The sequence below is a fragment of the Pinus tabuliformis genome, chromosome 7 (genome assembly GCF_031772625.1).
Source record: "Pinus tabuliformis cultivar Carrire ecotype Pingquan chromosome 7, CPIR1, whole genome shotgun sequence".
Taxonomy (NCBI): Eukaryota; Viridiplantae; Streptophyta; class Pinopsida; order Pinales; family Pinaceae; genus Pinus; species Pinus tabuliformis.
Window position 1 is genome coordinate 1,293,460,091 of NC_142293.1, and position 21,070 is coordinate 1,293,481,160.

The window sequence follows — 21,070 nt, forward strand, 5'->3', positions numbered from 1 at the left end:
GGAGGATATGACTGGAACCCAGGGGGCATGCATCCTGGCCTGCTTCGGCAGGGAAACTTTGGGTATAGGGTAGGTTTCTGCGGGAGAATATGACTAGTCCGTACCCCATCCATGGGTGGAAGAGGGGTTGTTCTGGAATAAGATTCTCTTGTCAAAGTTATGAGAGGGCGGGGGGTCGTCACTCACCTTTGTTTATTTCGGTAGACATTGCCAAAGAAGTGTTTTGAGACAATCTTTGGGTAACCTGAAAGAGGTAGGCCTCTCCCGGTAAAACAAATGTTTTATCTGCAAATTGGGGGGTAATCTTGAAACTCTGTTTTATACCTGGGGGCATGCAAACCTTTTGGAGTGCAAGCAAAGAGCGGTTATTTATCTGTTTTTTTAGGTTAGCCATTTCCTAACTTGTGTAAAGAAAGGATGGGGGGAAAAGCTTAGTGAGATGAAGCTCCATAAAAAATAGAATCTTTATGAGACACTCTTATCAAAAGAATGGGTAAATCGAGAAGTTTTACCATAAAGTTCATGCTCGTTAAAAAATAAACGCAAAATCCGAGCAGTTTTAACGCGGTCTTCATGCTCGTTAAAAAATAAATATAAGCAGTGAGCAATGTTTCCTCCAGAGTTTAAGCTCATTTTTAACTAAAAAATGAACCTATCCCAGTAAATAACCACTGTGATCGTAAATTTATCAGCCATAAAAGCCTTGGTCGTGTTTGCACCTGCCACCTCCACTTTCATTTGGCCGATCGTTCACCTCCATATGATTGTTTACCCATTTTGAGGGACAGCTGCGAAGAGTGATTTCACCTAGCCATCCTTGTGACACTGCTGTGATTGGAAAATTTCAACCTGTACCTGGAATCAGTTGCTATACCTGTTTATCACTTGTTCCTCAAAAGACGAGCCTTTTTAAGCTCTTCTCAACTGACTCGTAAAATATGAAAAATTGCTGAGTTTTGGCCTTCCAGCTCGTTAAAGGACAGGAAGAGCTATCCCTCCTCTAGATTTTAATCTTTTTGGACCTGAGGGATTATTGCACAAAAAGGTCGAGCGCTTGTTTTATTCGGCTCGTTAAAGTTATCGAAAACTCATCCCTTCTGTATTGTTTTATACTTTTTCGGACTTAAGGGATTAGATGACGAAAAAGGAAATTTGGAGTTAACTTTATGTACCTTTTCAGACTCTCTAAAAATGAAAAGGACCGAGTTATCCTTGTCGTTAGACTCGTTAAAATGATAAATAGCGACAAACTTGTCTTTAGACGAGAACGAGTTTCCCTATCGCTAGGCTCGTTAAAACATACCGATGGGCTTGCCCGAAGGGCAGGTTATAGAACAAGCATATGTTATCCTCCTCAAGCTTGACAAAAATAAAGAGGTACTGGTCAGCAATGACTGGGGAAAAATTGGGAAAGATCAAGAAAACTTTGATGGTAGCAGGTCGCTCTTGAACATGACACTTTTCCTCCGCATCACATTCGGGTTGGGTTGTTTCATTCACCGGTCACATCACCATGGTCTTGCCATACCATCCATATTTGGGGTAATGCTACCAATCCATCGCATCAGTGTCGCCATATGTTCAAGAGAAGTCATTCAGAAAGAGTCAACCGGGTCCCATCCACTGCCATACATTATCCTTCATCCATTCATGACCGCCACCCTGAATCATATGTCACAGATTGTTTTCACCTCCATTAAAATCATTAGCTCCGTTCCATGTCACTGATGTGGGATTCATTAAGGCCCTCCTTTGACGGATCGCTTCTTGTCGACATCAGCTCATTATCCAAGGAGTTGATCTAGGAACAACCCCTTCAGTACTTTGAAGCTTGCATGCCTGAATGGCAAGTTTCTCACTTCCGTCGACAGGTATACATCAATGACCTTCGACCAGAAGATTTTGCGTGGTGTTCGACGCCAAGTCCTTTATTCACACCACGTGAATTGTACTACAGTACCTTGACGGTCATTATCATTATCGGTGATTCCTCTCGTGCTTGTTAACGGTTTACATCATTGACCGGTAATCAAGCGATGTCTTTCCATGTTCGACTTCAGCGCAATTCTCACATGGATCGACTTGTACTTAGAGTGAAGATCGAACGAGTTTGAAGACCCTGGATCTAGTTTCATCCATCCAGGCTGCAATATATATTCAGGAAAAATAAAGACATTTGACATGTACATCATTACAGCAGATGATCATCCTATTCAAAGGATGATAATTTTCACCAAAATTATCGGTCTACCATCAGACGATCGTTTGTTCTATGTACTAAAATGAATTTATAAAACTGAGCATGGGAATGCCTGCCTCAGCTAGATCATGAAAACAGTATGAATCATAATGTATTGTATTGTATTTTATTACAGGTCTCTTCCCAGCAGATGGATGAACTTCGGACCCTCCTGGATAAAGCATTTCACCCAATAAACGGCCTCATACTTTAGGGGGCAACTGTTATAGATATTTTTGTGCCTGGCATCACTGAGCATGAAATTTCAATAATCAAGGGATCCAAAGTCCCTAAACATGTTGTTCCTACCCCTAGAGGAACAAGGCCAAGCAACCACAACAATTCACAAAAGTTCTCCATCTGAAAACACTCAAAACAAGGCAATTCTGGATCACGTCAACTGCTCCACTGAGCATCTGTGCTGAATGTCAACTGCTCCACTGTCTACCTGTGTTGAATGTCAACTGCAAAGAAGGCTACCTACGCTGAGCGAGTTTGGACAAGTGTCAGAGTCATTCCTCAAGGTGTCAATGCCCAGGAAGCTTCCAAAATGACACTTGGATCAGGGAATTCGACTGGTGATGAGTAAGAGGTTCCAAATCTCCAAGTGGAAGCAAGAACCTCCAAGTGGACTCAAGAAATGAAGTGGGAGAAGACACTAGTCAGTTTTATACAAGCATGAAGCTGACTCATCCTCTCTCCAAAACTCCTATATATAGATCTCTCTCCATGAGGTCTAGGGAGGCTGGAATTTAGTATTTGCAAAGAATTGTTGTTGGTTTGTGGCTAGAAATATTGGGTGTGTTATGCTTTGAAAGGAGTTGAAGAAGGAATTCCATTCTGCTGGGAAGGAGATGCTGGGTTGGAGCCCTATGGGTTGTATCTCTTCCTGAACCCTGTTACTTTCAATAAAGCTATCTTGATTCTTTCCTATATGCTGGTGTATTTTGTATGATTGCATTGGTATATTTGATTTACTTCTAATACTGAATCATTTATGAATATGTATATTTTCCTTTGTATTGTGTCCTTCTCTTGTTGCAAGTAGCTGTTCTCCTGTCACAGGTAGCTGTTCTCTTGTGATCTCGTGGGATTCAAGTAGCTTTTCTCTTGATCAAGCGAGGAGGCAAGTAGCTGTGGATACACAAAGAGAAGAGGATCTAGTTCGAGGGACAACCGCAAGACAACGGTAAGTCTACCGATCTCCTCTCTTTCATATTTCATAAAGGAAGAAATCATGATAGCTGTATTCGTTTGTTGCTAAGGCGCTGTCACACCTTAGGTGGATAGGATCGTCCTAAATATGCATTTTTCCCCACAACAAATGACTAGGGCATAATCCCTTTTAGGTATGAGTTTAGCAATGTCTTCACAGTCGCCTTGTATTACTTGATATTGAATGCTGTCTAGCCCATTCCAAATGAAATGATTAAGAGTTGGATCAAGTTCAACATTCTTAATACGTTGCTTCCTCAGTCTTTCGATCTTTATTTTTTCAATAAAGGTTTTGAAACTATTTGGCATTCCATTATCATCCTTCCTCATCTTTTATAAAATAAACAAATATATGTGTAAGTTATAAATTAAAAATAGTACACAGATGAATAAAAATGAATGTATAAATCAAGGTACGTTTTTAAATCCAAGATAAAAAGCTTTTAATGTTGATCTAGAACTTGAATATGGATAGTTGTGTACAACATCATCCCAACTATCTTCATTCAACAATCTAACCATTTGTTCTTGAATTTTCCTGTAAACTTTGTGACTGCATAGATAAAGTAACAAAAAGTTAATATAATGATTTGTATAACAAATACTACTAAGAAAAACATGTTTTATTTAAAAGATAAATATAATCTAGAAATAAATAAAAATAATTCAACAAACTTACTTTTGAAATTCTTCAGACATTTCCTCGAATGATAATTCCCCTAACTTCACACGAGATAATATTGTTTTGACAATTTTTTCATCTTCCACTCCTTGCATCGCACTCCAAGGTGTGATAGTCATATCGTCTGGAAGTAGCTTCATTTCAGGAGCTGATTTATTATTGCTACATATCAATGGCTTAGACTTTTTGACCCTCTGGTTTTTAATGGCAATGTCTTCCCACATGCTAAAAATATCATCAATCAACTTCCAAACATCTCCAGTTCTAAATGCCAATTGGAAAATTTTATCAACACCTCTGAATAAATCACTATTTTTTTTGCCTTTTCCACCTTTTGAATTGGTTTTCTCTTCAACTTAATAGCCTATTTCCATGCAACATTCCTTTTGGAAATCTGCAATAACATTTATCCTATCCCCACTACATTTTTCTTGAAATTCACTATGAATAAATCTAACCCTTTGGATGAAAGTCATAGACATCCTATATTCATTATCTGAATCATGATCCCATGCCACTAACTTTGCTTCTGTATCTAATAAACCAACATAAATTATATGTTTCATTGTTTCAAAACGTGGGTTATTAGGATATTCCTCCACCAATTGTCTTTGAGCTTCTACAGAATGTTCCCCACAAGCACATAATAATTTTATTCAAAACATTTTGACTTATCAAATGCTTCTTTGTTGGGAACTTGAAGTGGATCAACAAGAATCACATAACTAACCACATGAGCATATGGATTGTACCTCATCAATGTCTTCAAGTTGTGAACATGCAGATGATGTGGCTTTCTCACTTGATATTGACATTGTCCTTCACTTGCCTTATAGGTTTGTCTGACATTAAGGTAAAATGTCCGACCACAATTAATTAAATTTCTCTTTGTCAAATTCTCTCGAATGGAATTTTGTTTTGTTTTGATAATTCTATCATCTAAATCAGCTCCTGGTGTAATTATTTCTTTTCTTTATTTTGAAATTTCACTAGGTTCTTCACTATTGGTAATGACTACATCAAAATCTTCAACATTACTTTTCTTCGTCGTAACATTCTAAACAAATTTATTCTTGGGCATTTTTACTTTTGGTCCTTTACAGCTCTTCTTAGTTCCAATGTCATCTTCAGTTATGGCAACATATGCTTCACTATTAGTTTCAACTTCATTGTCCCGAAAAGTAACTTGTTAACCCTTGCTAGATTTATCCATCAGAGGCCTTTTTTTCTGATTCTCTAGATGTAGTTTTGCAGCATCATCAATTACTACAGTTTGCTTGTTTTCCATATCTTCTTCCGACACCAAGTAAAAATAGCTAACAACTTTCATGATATCATGCTCTATGAAATGAATGCCTCCCAACGTAATTGAACAACTTTCAACAAAATTCTGCAAAAAAAAATATCATATGTCAATAAAAACAAAGCTAAAAAAAAATAGCGATACACTTTCAAGAACGCAAAATACAAATATAAATAACAATACTTTTGATCTTTTGTGTTATCTCATTTACGATTTGTTTACACAACTTTGTAGATACCTCTCCCATGTCATACAATGAATCTGATAGTCGGTATTTAATCCTTTCATGTGACTTGGCATCTTTTGTAAGTATGTAAACAACTTCAGTGTCCAGTATCGAATACATATCTATGACTCTTCCCATCACCTCAAAAATTCCATTATCATTTGGTATATCAATATATAGATATATATTCGCATTTGTGCTTTCTTTTTCTTTCACATACAAGATTCTGGATGGGAATTTCACCTCTTTCGAATTCTTCCAGTCTAAAATTATCTTCTTATCACTTGAGGCACTTGAAAGATTTGTAGTCATGAGCTTAGGTGGAGTTCATTCACCAATGTTTCTTGAAGATGCACCTTTAAGAGTCTTTGGTCCAGAAAGATTCATAGAAATTTTTTTTGATGCCATTTTCCTGAAAAATAGAAACACATAAATTAGTAAATAACAAAAACATATTAACTTAAATTAACAACAAAAACATATCATAAATTTCTTATTTGTATAATCAGAATCGCCCAGCTACCCCTAACGGGCCGGTGGGCATGTCGGTGGGCGGACGGGAGGTCGGGTGAGGCATGGTGGGGTGGGGTGGCCAGCTAGGCAGGTGAGGGCGGGCAGGGTCGACAGGTGGGCCGGGTGCATGTGGGTGAGAGGGGAGCGTGTGTGTTGGTGGGCGGGCAGTGGGTGGAGGCGAGCGTGCGGGGGGGGGGGTGGCGGCCCCCGACCTCCCCATCCTCACTCACACCCTCACTCACCATCCTCACACCCTTCCACCCTCCTCACACCCTTCCACCCTCCTCACACCCTTCTCCACCTTCCTCAACCCCTCCGCCTCCCGCTCCCCCTAACCCACACTTCGCTCCCTCACCTACCCCTCTCCCACACCCCCTTACCCACCCTCTTCTCCCGTCCCTATCCCACCCACGCCCCCTTCTTCTCCCTACTCACCCTACCTTCCCCTCACCCACGGCCCCTTCCTACCCCCCTCCCCTTCCCCTACGCCCCCTAACCCCTTCTCCTTCCCCTCACCCCTCACCTACACCCCCTAACTGTCGCTTCCCCTTCCCACCCCCTTCCTCTCCCTACTCGCCCTACCTTCCCCTCACCCACACCCCCTTCCTACGTCCCTCCTCCTCCCCAACGACCCCTAACCCCATCCCCTTTCCCTTCCCACCCCCCGAACCACCCCCCCTCTACCCTCGCCCCTAACCTTTCCCCCTACCCTATCCCCTCCCCTCTACCCTTGTCCCTAACCCTTCCCCTTGCCCTAGCCCCTCTCTTCCCTTGCCCCTCTCCCCACCCTAACCCACCCCTCCCCCTAACCCCCCTACACTAACTCCCCCCTCTCCCTAAGGCCCCCTCCCCTCTACCCTCGTGCTACCCTAACCCCCTAACTCTCCCCTTACCTTAACCGCCCTAACCCTTTACCCTTGCCCTACACTAACCCCCCCTCCCCCTAACCCTCCCCTCTCTTCCCCTCGCCCTCCCGTAACCCCCCTAACCCTCCCCTCCCCTTAACCACGCTAACCCTCTACCCTCGACCTACCCTAACCCCCCTAGACCTACCCGCACCTCTCCCTACCCTCCCCTTACCCTCGCCCTAACCTAGCCCCCCCTCCCCCTAAACCTCCCCTCCCCTTAACCCCCCTAACCCTCTACCCTCGTCCTACCCTAACCCCCCCTCCCCCTAAACCCCTTAACCCCCCCTCCCCTTAACAACCTAACCCTCTACCCTCGCACTACCCTAACCCCCCCCCTCCAATCCCCTTACCCCCCTAACCCTCCCCTCCCCTTAACCCCACTAACCCTCTACCCTCGGCCTACCCTAACCCTCCCCTCGCCCTCCCCCTAACCCTCTACCCTCGGCCTACACTAACCCTCCCCTAACCCTCCCCTCGCCTTACCCCCATAACCATACCCTAATCCCCCCCTTCTCCCTCCCATAACCCCCCGCTCACACCTCCCCTCTACCCTCCCCCTCACCCCTACCTGCCCTACCCTAACCCCCCCCTCCCCTCTACCATCCCCATGCCCTACCCTAACCCCCCCTCATCCACCACCTCCGCCCACCCACGGGCGTCCCCCACCCGGTTCCCGTGCCCACCCGCGGGCCTCCCCACCCGACACTTTCCCACGGGCCTCCCCCACCTGGCGCTAGTGCCCGCCCACGGGCATCCCCCACCCGACGCCCATGCCCGTGCCTGCCCCCCCCCCCCCCCCCCCCCCCCTTACCCCCATAACCCTACCCTAACCCCCCTCGCCCTCCCATAACCCTACTGCACGCCTCCCCTCTACCCTCCCCCTCACCCCTATCTGCCCTACCCTAACTGTAAGGCCCTCGAGTTCTACCCGAGCGCGGGCGCGGTTGGACGCCGGGCGAGTCGACGGGCGCGCGGGTGCACGGGCGGTCGACGGGCACGCAGGCGGGCACACCGGCGGGTGCGGGCGCACAAAGTGGGCACGGGCTGCACGACGGGGGGGCGAGGGATGCACGACAGGCGGGCGCGGCGACGCGGGCATGCGACAAGCTGCAGAAGAAATGTGACAAAACGTGCAGAGAAAATCTGAAGAAACAATGCGACGATAAGCAAACACTTATGCGACTAAGTGTTGGAGCGCATTACACATATATGCGATGGGGAGAAATGTACAAGCCCACTTGTACATAGGCTTATGGGCGCATGAATGTGGTTTTGGGGGTCGGCCAAGGGGCTGCACACCCCTTGTAAACCCACATGTGAAAACAAGTTAAGGAGCATATATATAAGAGAGCTTGAGAGCTCATTTATCATTCATTCACTCTTCACATCTTCGTAGAGTTCAAAGAAGTGCGCAGAAAGGGAAGAGAGATGCGCATATCTCATGCGCTCATCTCTTAAGGGGTTGCACACTTGGAAGGTGAGCTCGGAATTGAGTCGAAGGTTGGACAGAGGTGTCCGGGGTGGACTCTAAGGTGTTGTTCTTGGTGTAAGACTTGGCAAGGATTCTTGGTGGCTTGGGTGAGCACCGTCCTTCGTACAAGAGATGCACAAGATGTTGTAAAGGCAGGGTTTCCTCTCTATTATAATATTTGGTTAAGTGTGAGACTTGGTTCAGCCAAGACACACTTGTATTGTAATCTCATATTCTTAATAAAATTGTCGGGTAGACTCACATTATGGGGAGTTGCCCCTCCCCTTTATACTTGTTACAATTGTTGATGTTCTTGGTTAATTGCATGATGATAATGAATGAGTATGGGCTTCATTAAGTATAAAGGATAATTGTTTTTACTTAGTTGTGAAACACAAGCTAAGTATGTTAATGTGAAAGTAGGCGTAGTCCACGAATGTTAGTATTGGGGAAAAGAACGCGTTCGGTGGTGTCGCACCTTGCTACAAGTGGTTGGAAGACTACCGTAGGTGTAGGGGCATGACAGGTGGTATCGGAGCTAGGTTGGAGCTGGTGTTAGAGCAAGGTTTGCTCGTGAAGATTTGAAGTTGATGACAGGTGACATTGAGGCTTGAACAAGGTTCAGGTGTTGAAGCATTTGAAGGTAGTTTCAAGACTTGGTTTGAGCAGGGTTGCTCGTGACAGTGGAAGCAGGTTTAGCAGAGGTGAAGCTTAGTGCTTGGACCAAGCTGAACAACAAGGCATGGAAAGTTTGGGAGAAGGTGAAGGGAAGATCTTGCTTACCTTATACAGGTTGAAGAAGTTGAAGGAAGAGAAGCCCCGAACCCGAAAGGAACTTGAAGTCTTGGAAAGGAATATTGAAGAAGATATTCTTCAACTTGGTTGGACAATGGAGCAAGGTGAAGTTGCAGATTGTGTTAACAAGGAAGAGGAAGCCGTGATGATTGAAGATGTTGCAGACATGACCGTGATGGAGGATGAACTTGAAATTGATCAAGTTTGACCAGGATCGTGCAGTTTGTGGACATGGATGAATGAGGAGGAGCCTCATGATGATGAAGTAAGTATTGGTACTTGTGTTTCATTTGAGCATTTGGTTGATGGACCATATGCAGGGAGAGGCAAAGCCAGTTTGCCTATGCTATGGAGGATCTTGCCATGGATGTCTATGATGAGACCTTGTATGGAGGAGCAAGGATTGTCGATTGTTGCAGGACTTGTTAGGGTTGCTTGTGACCTTATGGTAGAAGGTGAAAAGGCCCTTGACAAGGGTGGAACATGATAATCATTGTGGAGGAATGGGTCATCCTTTAGCCATATGGAAGATTGGCTATGTGCCGAGCATGACTCATGCACAGATTGAAGAGGGCACACACTTGTGATGCTTGGGTGGACTTCTCATGGCCGAGACCAAGAGATAGTCTTGGTGGACACTTTGGTGGAGGATCTATGATGAAGGGACTCATGACATGATGATATGGTTGGGTGATCGAGTTCACTAAACCGAAGATTGTAGACTTGGATGAGGATGGCCGATGGTTGTGATGAGTCTACTTGGTAGGACTACATAGGCAACATAGTCATGGACATCAGGTTGGAGGCATGGAGCATGGCAGTCTTATGCAGGGACATTATGTAGGAGAACTTGTAGAGGTGTCATGGACATCCAATGAGGAGTGCCAAGGCAAGGATGTTGTGCAGATGGATTTGCTAGTGTGACATGGAGACTTATTACTTATGAGTTGATGGAGAGGTTGTGCACTCTTGTACAACAAGGCCATGAACTTGGATGGAGTTGTGAGCAGGTTATGGAGCTCATGATGACATGAGATTGTTGTGACTTTTAGGGACATCATACATGGTGGACTTAGAGGATTTGATGCATTGAGGAGCTGAGGTCAAGAGGCTTTGATGTAGTATGGGATGCATACTTTCAAAGTACATGTATGGGCATGGATTGGAAGAGTGACTTGATGTGGAGGATCGATATGAGACACTTTGGGGTGATGGAGTTACAACGATGATGATGATAATGATGCCTTGGTGGCTACACTTGGGCATGGGTTGAGCCGAGACTCAACTACTTTTCACACATGATGATGTTGGGATAGATGTGGCTGATTTCATATAGCACATTGAAACCAAACATCATGGACAACATGTTGCAGATGAGATGGATGGAGTTTCCATGGACCTGAGCATGGATTATTGAGATAGATTCTTGAGGAGTCAAGGATGTGGTATAATGTTTTGAGAAACGACTGATGGTGGCATGAGGATGTTCACACTCATGGTTTGAGCGTGGCAGTTGGACTGGCCATCCGACTAGTTCAAGACATGAGGGCATGCAGTGGGCAGAGATGTGTTGGCATTTTGTTGGAGTATCATGGCAGCAGTTCACATGAGGACACATGATGAAGACAAGAGGTCAGTAATCGTGGATCGAGATGACATCTGATGGAGAGCATACCTTGGTATGGTGAGCTTGGTGGCAGTTGGTCACTAAGTCGAAGCATGATGGAGATGAGGCTCTATATATGTTGCAAGGATGGTTGCTTTGTCTATAGAAGTCAACATCATGGTTGATGATGATCTTGGTGGATGGCTACCAGGATGGTATGTTGTCGAGGAAGACAATGATTTCAGGTGGAGGAGGATGTAAGGTCCTCGAGTTCTACTCGAGCACGGGCGCGGTTGGGCGTCGAGCGAGTCGACGGGCGCGCGGGTGCACAGGCGGTCGACGGGCGCACAGGCGGGTGCGCGGGCGCACGGGCGGGCGCGGGCGCACGAAGTGGGCGTGGGCTGCACGACGGGCAGGCGAGGGATGCAATGGGTGGGCGCGGCGACACCGGCGTGCGACGAGCTGCGGAAGAAATGTGATGATAAGCAAACACTTATGCGACTAAGTGTTGGAGCGCATTACACATATATGCGATGGGGAGAAATGTACAAGACTAATTGTACATAGGCTTATGGGCACATGAATGTGGTTTTGGGGGTCGGCCAAGGGGTCGCACACCCCTTGTAAACCCACATGTGAAAACAAGTTAAGGAGCATATATATAAGAGAGCTTGAGAGATCATTTATCATTCATTCACTCTTCACATCTTCGTAGACAAGGAAAATTTTAAGAACCCCCCTAAATTTATAATTATAATAAATGGGTGAATCTCCATGGTATATAGGAAAAATGGAAGGTGATTTTATCAATAATATAATATGTATATATAATTTTTTGGCGAATCTCTTACCAGGCATGGCGAATATTTTACTCAATTACAAAATCTTGTAAGATCTTGGCGAGTCTTTCACTAAATAATAAAACTTTGTAAAGTCCTAGTGAATCTTATTATAGGCTACATGCTGGTTTAATTCCCCCATTTAAATAGGCTACATTCCAGGTGAATACCATGGGTCAATACCATGTGCCATTTTGGTGAATACCATGGGTCAATACCATGTGTCATTTTTATTTTTATTAGAATATTTTAGTCAATTATAAAATCCTGTAGGACCTTGGTGAGTCTTTCACTAAATAATAAAACTTTGTAAAGTCGTAGTGAATCTTAGCATAGGCCACATGCTGGTTTAATTCCCCCATTTAAGTAGGCTACATTCCAGGTGAATACCATGGGTCAATACCATGTGCCATTTTGGTGAATACCATGGGTCAATACCATGTGCCATTTTTATTTTTGTTAATTCTAATATTTGGGTTAATAATGGTTTTTTGCATGGTATTAATAACAATCTAGTCCATGGTATTTGTCCCATAGTATTTTGGCCATACGTTTCACCTAAATATAACCCATTTTTTGAGTGTTCGTAAATATAAGGTGACTTATGGAGTAAATATAAATAAATGTTTTATTTTTTTACCATAACTTTCATTTATTTATATTTTTATTAATTTACCATACCTCTTTTACAAATATGGTATTTGGCCCATAGGATTCACTTAAATAAAACATCTTTCTTGAGCCTTCATAAATAGAACGAGGGTTATGGAATAAATATAAAAAGAGGTTTTATTTATTTACGATACATGTAGTTTATTTATATTTTTATTTATTTACCATACCTTTTGAGAAAGTATAAAAAGACGTTTTATTTATTTACCATACCTCCACTTTACTTATATTTTTATTTGTTTACACCCTTACATGTATATAAGGTGACTTATGGAGTAAATATAAAAAATGTTTTATTTATTTACCATACCTCTCATTTATTTATATTTTTATTAATTTACCATACCTCTTTAATAAATATGGTATCTGAACCATATGATTCACTTAAATGAAACCTATTCTTGAAAATGGGCGAATGGAAGGTTGTAAGTCCTAATTTCAAGGGCTAAATTTACCTTTTTTACCCTCTCCCTTAAAATAAGGTGGGCTATTTGAGGTGATTTGTAGAAATGTACTATGATACAAAATATTCGCCCACTAAAAATTTAAAACCCCTTAATTTCGCCAAAGGGCAAACATTCACCCCTAAAATTATCCTTGTTCGTAGAGTTCAAAGAAGTGCCCAGAAAGGGAAGAGAGATGCACATATCTCATGCGCTCATCTCTTAAGGGGTTGCACACTTGGAAGGTGAGCTCGGAATGGAGTCGAAGGTTAGACAAAGGTGTCCGGGGTGGACTCTAAGGTGCTATTCTTGGTGTAAGACTTGGCAAGGACTCTTGGTGGCTCGGGTGAGCACCGTCCTTCGTGCAAGAGATGCACAAGATGTTGTAAAGGCAGGGTTGCCTCTCTGTTGTAATATTTGGTTAAGTGTGAGACTTCGTTCAGCCAAGACACACTTGTATTGTAATCTCATATTCTTAATAAAATTATCGGGCAGACTCATATTACGGGGAGTTGCCCCTCCCCTTTATACTAGTTGCAATTGTTGATGTTCTTGGTTAATTGCATGATGATAATGAATGAGTATGGGCTTCATTAAGTATAAAGGATAATATCTTTTACTTAGTTGCGAAACACAAGCTAAGTATGTTAATGTGAAAGTAGGCGTAGTCCACGAATGTTAGTATTGGTGAAAAGAACGTGTTCGGTGGTGCCGCACCTTGTTACAAGCGGTTGGAAGACTACCGCAGGTGTACGGGCATGACACTAACCCCCCCTTCATCCCCTACCTGCGCCCACCCACGGGCGTCCCCCACCCTGTTCCCGTGCCCACCAACGAGCCTCCCCACCTGGCACCTACCCACGGGCCTCCCCACCTGCCACCTACCCACGGGCCACCCCCACCCGACACCCATGCTCGTGCCTGCCCCCCACCCGGCACCTACGCCCACACCCGCTCCATACCTGACGTGCTCCCCTCTGCTCTCCACCCATTGCTCGCACCCACCCCCGACCCGGCACCCACGGCTGCACCCGCTCCCCACCCGCCGCCCATGCCTGCACCCGTGCCTGCTCCCCACCTGACACCCTATCGTTCGTTCCCCGCCTGCACCTGCCCCCCACCCGGTGCCGGCGCCCGCCCCCCACCCGGCGCCCGCACCTGCCCCCCACCTGGCACCCGCGCCCATGCCTGCTCCCCACCTGGCGCCCTCCCCTTCACTGCCCACCTGGCCCCCGCCCATGGGCGTCCCCCACCCTGGCGGCCTGCCCCCCCACCCGACTGGTGGCTTGGTGATTCTCGGAATAGACTAGCCACCAGTCGGGTGGGGGGGCAGGTCGCCGAGGTGGCGCGGCTCTCGACTGCTGCCACCCCGGCGGCACAACCCCTCGCCCGACTGGTGGCCGGGTGATTCCGACAATTCAGGCTCTACCATTTATCCCTCCATTACTAGACAAGCGATTCGTAGGCATGAAATCCTCATCTATACAAGTAAGATTTACCACAATCCCTCCATTATTGGTCGAGGGATTCCTAGTGCAAACAATAAACATACACTACCAAGATTTACGACAATCCTGCCATTACCAATCAATGGATCACTAGGACCTAAAAAAGCATGAGTGTATCCATATTTATTCACCAATACCTTGAGGAATTGTCCTATCTTGACCCTCATGCTTTATTGTGTATCCCAACATTATCGGTTAAGGGATTCTTAGGCTGTTGGGAATTTTCCTGAGACCACCTCACCCAGTTCCCAAGCCATCCGAAAATCTAGCTCAACCAAATGAAAGAACCCCATCACACTATGGATATTAGGAAATCGAAAGGCAAGGTTAAAAACTATTGTCACACCTAGATAAACCCATGTCAATGAAAACAAGATAACCAAATACACACATGCATATACCATGCATGCCAAAACTAGCAAGGAAATCATACATGGAACTCGATACTTGCAAAGTAATCCCATTGTAGCCACTTGATCCAACTCTTCCTTTCTTGATCCTTTCTTTATTTTGGCTTCTTGTCCTTCATTTTCCTTCCTTTTTCCAATGTTAGAGCGTTCCAAGAATGCTCTAAGTGTGTAAGAGTATGAGAGAGAGAGATCCCAAAATTAACTAAGAAAAGGTTGTGGTGAAAAATGTTGTAAACTAGTCCTCATAAGCATTTTCATCAATGAGGACTCTATTTTCTTCAATTTTCATTATTTTCTTAAATTTCATATTCATATACAGCATGTTACCTTTCACCTTCCTTTTCTCCCCATTTCCTTTATTTTCATAAATAAAATGTCAATAAATTCCTCTTTTCCTTTTCGAAGCCTTTTCCATTTCCTTTGCCAATTTACTTAGCCATAATAAACCAAATGAACACCGCTCTAGAATGTTTTTACCAACATTCAACTTCAAATCTCTGTTCGATGACCTTGGTCTTATTTTTCCTTTATTAACATTATTACATGGATTTTTAACTAAGGTTGTTATAGAACCATCCCCTTTGGGGGAACACCATCCTCAGTGTTCAATGACACCTATAACCTGCAAGACCACTGAAAAACCAAAACATACCACCCAGGGAGCTTTATAATTTAGATTGATGCAATATCTACAATGAACCATCTCTTGAAAAGCAAACCAGCATAACCAACATGACAACATTACAACCATACCACGTATTAGAGATTTATAACAAAAGTCGACACAATATTTACATCAAACATATGCATATATATACATAACCAAAACACAACACCAAAACATCTACCAAAAGACATCCACTCAACCAGTGAATAGAGAAAGATACATAGCCTGCATTTGATCAACCATCTCCCATGTAGCTTCATCAGGGCCAAAGTGCTTCCAATGCACTTTAACTTGCTCGATTTTGGAGTATGAGTTGTTTTCATTGAAAAATCCATAGAGTTTCCAGCTGGAATTATCCATATGGATCCACATGCAATATAGAAAGATAAATCACATCATCAACGTCTTTCACATATATTTTAAGCAATGAAACGTGGAAAACATCATTGAATTTCACTATCGGAGTTATTCCAAGTTAGTAAGCCACTTGCCCAATCCTCTAAGGGATCTCAAAATGCCCATAACATTTAGGTAAAAAAATCGCACATGACCCAATCCTCAAGGGGATTATTTTGGGCTTGATACACAAGTACATCTTTTCCCCAACCTAAAAATCCTTAAATACCCTGTGATGATCTGCATAGCTCTTCTACTTTCCATATGCCACCTTTAAATTATTCCTTATAACTTGCATTTCATGTTCTATCTCTACCAACATGTCTGATCCTATGCCCACCTTGTTCACTACATCACTTTAACTTATGGGAGTATTACAACTCCGCCCATAAAGTGTCTCAAAAAAACTCATCCTCGGGGACTACTAATACCCATTATTGTAAGAAAACTTAACCAGTGGAAGATACTCTTTCCACTTCCACGGCTGCTGCATAACATACATTCTAAACATGTCATCTAAAATCATGTTGACCCTCCCTATCTATCCATTTTCTAGCAAATGATGAGTTTTTTTGAAGGCCAACTTTGTACCCAAACCTGAAAACAACTCTTTCCATAACCTATAAGTGAACTTAGCATATTTCACTGACATAAACTTTGTCAAAATACCATGAAACATCATCATCACCCTGATGATTACCTATGCTACCTCACTGGCTAAATGAGTATACTTTACTGGAATGAAGTGAGCTACCTTAGTAAAGAAGTCCAATACAACCATGATAGAATTGTCTTTTCTAGATGTCCTCGGAAAAGCTATGTTGAAATCCATAGAAATGACCTCCCATTTCCAATCTATAATCAAAATCGGTTGCAGTAACCCACTTAGATGTTTACACTCTACCTTTACCTATTGACAATCCAAACATCTAATGAAAAAATATTCCACCTCTTTCTTGAGATTCAACCAATAGTAGAACTTCTTCGCTACTATCAATGTCTTCCAATATACCAGGTGTTATAGGCCATTTTGTAACATCTGGTCAATAGGCCTTTAAATGGGATTAATTCATATCCTTCACAATATTGTCATCATCCCTACTCAAATCCCTATGCATGACTCTGCTAAATCCGTTAGTTTCGGCTCATAACTACTTAGTTCCTAATCTTTTAAGTCCCAATGCACCCTGGCCCTTTAGGGAGCAATCTTCACTACTAGTTTGACTCTCTCTACAGCAGCGCTGATCACCAGTAGGTTGCTCAGTCTTGGGGTTTCACTGATTCTAAAAATTTGGTAAAAATAAAAAGAATCTCAAAGCTTCCTATTCTAGAAGCTTCCTAAGGTTGTTTCAACCATTTACCTTGGATAAAATTTCAAATCATATTTGATTCCACCTTGTATAAATCGCCATCCTATCCCTTGAGCTCATCCTCCCATCACTTTTTTATCTCAATCCTGGATTGGTAAATGGATAAGAATTCATGAACTACCTCTCACATCTATATATTTAGAGTCATCCATGAGCAAGGGATTGGCTTTTGGAGATTGATTCTACCCTCATGCTATTGCTTTGAGAGTCATTATTCCATACATTAGGGTGACATAAAGGCATGCTTTGTGGCAAGGAAAGGACAAGTAAACTTAGGGAGCTCTTCTATAATATCAACTCCTAGTACACAACCTATTCCTCCTCCAACTACACATACAATTGAACAACAGGTTGGCCCTTATGTTAGTGGGATTGCTTACCTTCAAAAGCCTAACTCTCCTAATGTTGGGTACACACCGCAAGAGGGGCGGTTTCCTCTATCATCCCTTCTTCCTTTAGTAGGGGGCAACCTATTATTGGTATACCTCAAATTGTTGCTCAACCTTATCTAAATCCTCCTTATCCTAGAATGGCTGCTAATTTTAAGAAACCCACTTTTACCTTACAACCTAGTTTGATTGTGGATCCATTTTGAATTATCAACCTGTGTTGTCCACATATCAAATTATTACTTATCAATGCATACCTCTATAAACTAGAATTCATGTAAGAAAACCTTTAGAAGTTGTAACCGTGACTCAATTTATTTTCTTGGTATCTGGTACCCTCTAGGTTCCACTTACCCAGCCTTTACAAGGTATCTTAAAGTCACAATCAATTGGACAAGGTGTTCCTCAAATTCTGCTAGGACAGATTACTTATAGTATGGCACAACCACCACTGAATCCACCTTATGTTAAGATGATGTAAATCCCATGGGGCAATAGTATCAACCTTATCAGGGTATTCTTCAAGTTCCCTATCAAGGCTAGCATGTCCAAACCCTTCCTCTCCAGCATTTGCAACATCATATTGGAGTTGGAGAACAAGGTTATGTGTATGTTGGTTATTATAATCCTCCTTATTATTGTGCCTAGGTTCCTCTTTATCATAACCCTCCCACTCATGGAGCGTAGATACCTATTATAAGGTTATTCCATTTTATTCAGGTTATCGTCCACTAGATTTTAACAGGAAATTACCATTTGTGGTGACTCTCAAATTTCCTTATTTGACTCATCTCACCAAAGATCCTATTGTTCATTCACGTTGGTGGCTGATTACTCCTACGAAATTTCCTTTTGATATCCCAAAATTCAATGGGAATCCTAGAGAAGACCCATCGATGCATGTCACGACTTATCATATGTGGTGTTCATCAAACTCCCTTAACGATGATTCGATAAAGTTACGTATTTTCCAACGTACTCTTACTAGTACAATAGTTAAATGGTATAATGAATTACCAAGAGCTTCGTTTAACAATTTTAGTGTCTTGGCTACCACCTTCCTCACACATTTCCAGTTTTCCATCAGATACAAAAGTGGAGCAAAAATTATGACCAACTTCAAACAATTTGATTCCACTAACATCTCTGATCATATTCATGAGTGGAGATGTCACTATCAGTTGGTTAAGACACATGTTCCAAATAAATTGCTAGCGTAATTGTTTACTAAGTCTTTGTTGGCTCCTATAACAGGAGATATAGGTAAGGGTGGAGTTTTAATCGAAGAGAAAGTAATTACTTGTACCAATACTTTGATCTTGTTTATACCTAATCTGGCATGATTTATGATAAGATACCAAACTCTCTGCGACCTTTGAATATTATTCCTCGAGCTCCTAGCAAATAATCTCCTGTTCTTTATGGCGTGATTGGTTCTACCAGTTTGCAATCAGTTAGTAAACCATCTGGTACTTCTCTTGCCGAAACTACCCAAATCCCTTCGTCCAATACTCTTGCAACTTCTTCTTCTGAGATCAATGTCATTCATTCTAATATAGGTAAATCTCAACAACAACTAGGAAGTAAGAAGAAAGGAAAAGGTAACAAGAAGAAAGATTCTCCTCCACAAGATAAACAAAAAAATCAATCTTCTAATGAGAAACAAAAACTCCATTACGCATTCTTGATTTATAATGAGGAACACTTCACTCATGATTGTCCTCACCAAGTAGAACGAACCAATTTCTAAAGTCTTCTACTTCACTTGACATGTTGACAGATTCGTTAACAAATCAGGAAACTCAGTTGCTTGCTTGAGAACCCACGTCCTCTAACTCAATCTCAATGCTTTCTTTTGCTAAATCAAAATCTGATGTTATGGTGGCTACCCATAATAAATACTATGGCGATTTGAATCCCTCGAACGGTTAGGCTACTGATCAATCTACTAATTTGGCTACAACTCCTTCGGATCCTGATCCTCTTATGATCCCTACATGATTCACTATTAAGTTTTTGAACAATGTTATTCGTTAATATGCTTTCAACCCTTGCGCGAGAGTTGCTTAGAATTATAGCGTAGTTGAGGAATTGGCTTAGTCCCCATCATCAATGTCTACTCCTAAGGTGTTGCAAAACTGCCCCACCCAGAAAAAAAGGATTTTCTTTCCACGATTAGTTGCATCAATCCTTCGAATTCCAACCTAGATGTTTTCAATCATGAGAACTATACACCTATACTTATAGCTCAATTAGAATTTATGATGTAGGTTGTCATCCAAGGTAAGAACATTCATCATTCTATTATGGATGATGGAGCCTCTACTTACATCATATCTTTGTCTTGCTAGAATGTAATTAGTTCTCCTCAATTGAGACAATCGCCCACCACCTTGAAAGCTTTTGACGGAAGAATGTATAAACCTTATGGGATTTTGAATTCCTTAAAGTAGAATTGGAACATAAATCTGTATCCATAGAATTTTAAGTTATTGATGGGCCACCAGATTATAATCTTCTAGTAGGTTGCACCTAGGTTTACGCCATGGCTACTATCATTTCAACTTATTTCTAGATGATTGTCTTTCCTCATAAAGGCGACATAGTAGCCATCGATCAACTGATTTTTTTGCCTCCAATTCTCCTATTATTGGAAGTGTCCCTCTAGTAGGGTAAACTCTATACCCGTATCAGCATGTCGGGTTTGTATTTCTTAAGGATTCCTCTCTCATGGGAACCATTTCTCTTTCACCTTCTCTACTTATTGATATCTCCTCTTTGGTTGCATATATCAATATGATATCCTCTTCTACTATTCCAACTGATCCTTGAATAGTACCAGATGAAACTAACATCAATACTTTTGGTGACCGTATGCCTCTTAGCCGCATCGAGCTTGATTACGAAGCCATTCATTTATCTTGTATGACTCATTCTGATTTAGTCTCTTTAATCAATTAGGTCAATTGCTCATTGGATTATGGCACGTCTTCTAATTCTTTCTCTCATGAATTCCCTACAGATGAGAGCATCATGGGGATCATGATGCCAAACGATGCATCGTGAGATGATCATCACCATTGTTCCTCCTTGTTAGATCCCATAAAGGATAATCCTTATGACTTTTATCAACCCAATATCGCTGAGCCCACTACGAATTATGCTTCCATTCAAGAAGTTAATTCAGAGAAGAACCTATCGAATATTGAAGAGACCATCCCTCTTGACATATCAATTAAAATGGCATAGTCAAGAATTTACATATAGATGTGTCTTTCTCCCCGGATGAGATTAAGACTTACAAAGGTCTATTTCACGAGTCTCAAGATGTATTTTCCTAGTCTTACGAGGAACTGTCAGGGATCGATCCAAAAATTGAGGCTCACAAAATAAAAATGTATCCCAATGCTAAACCATT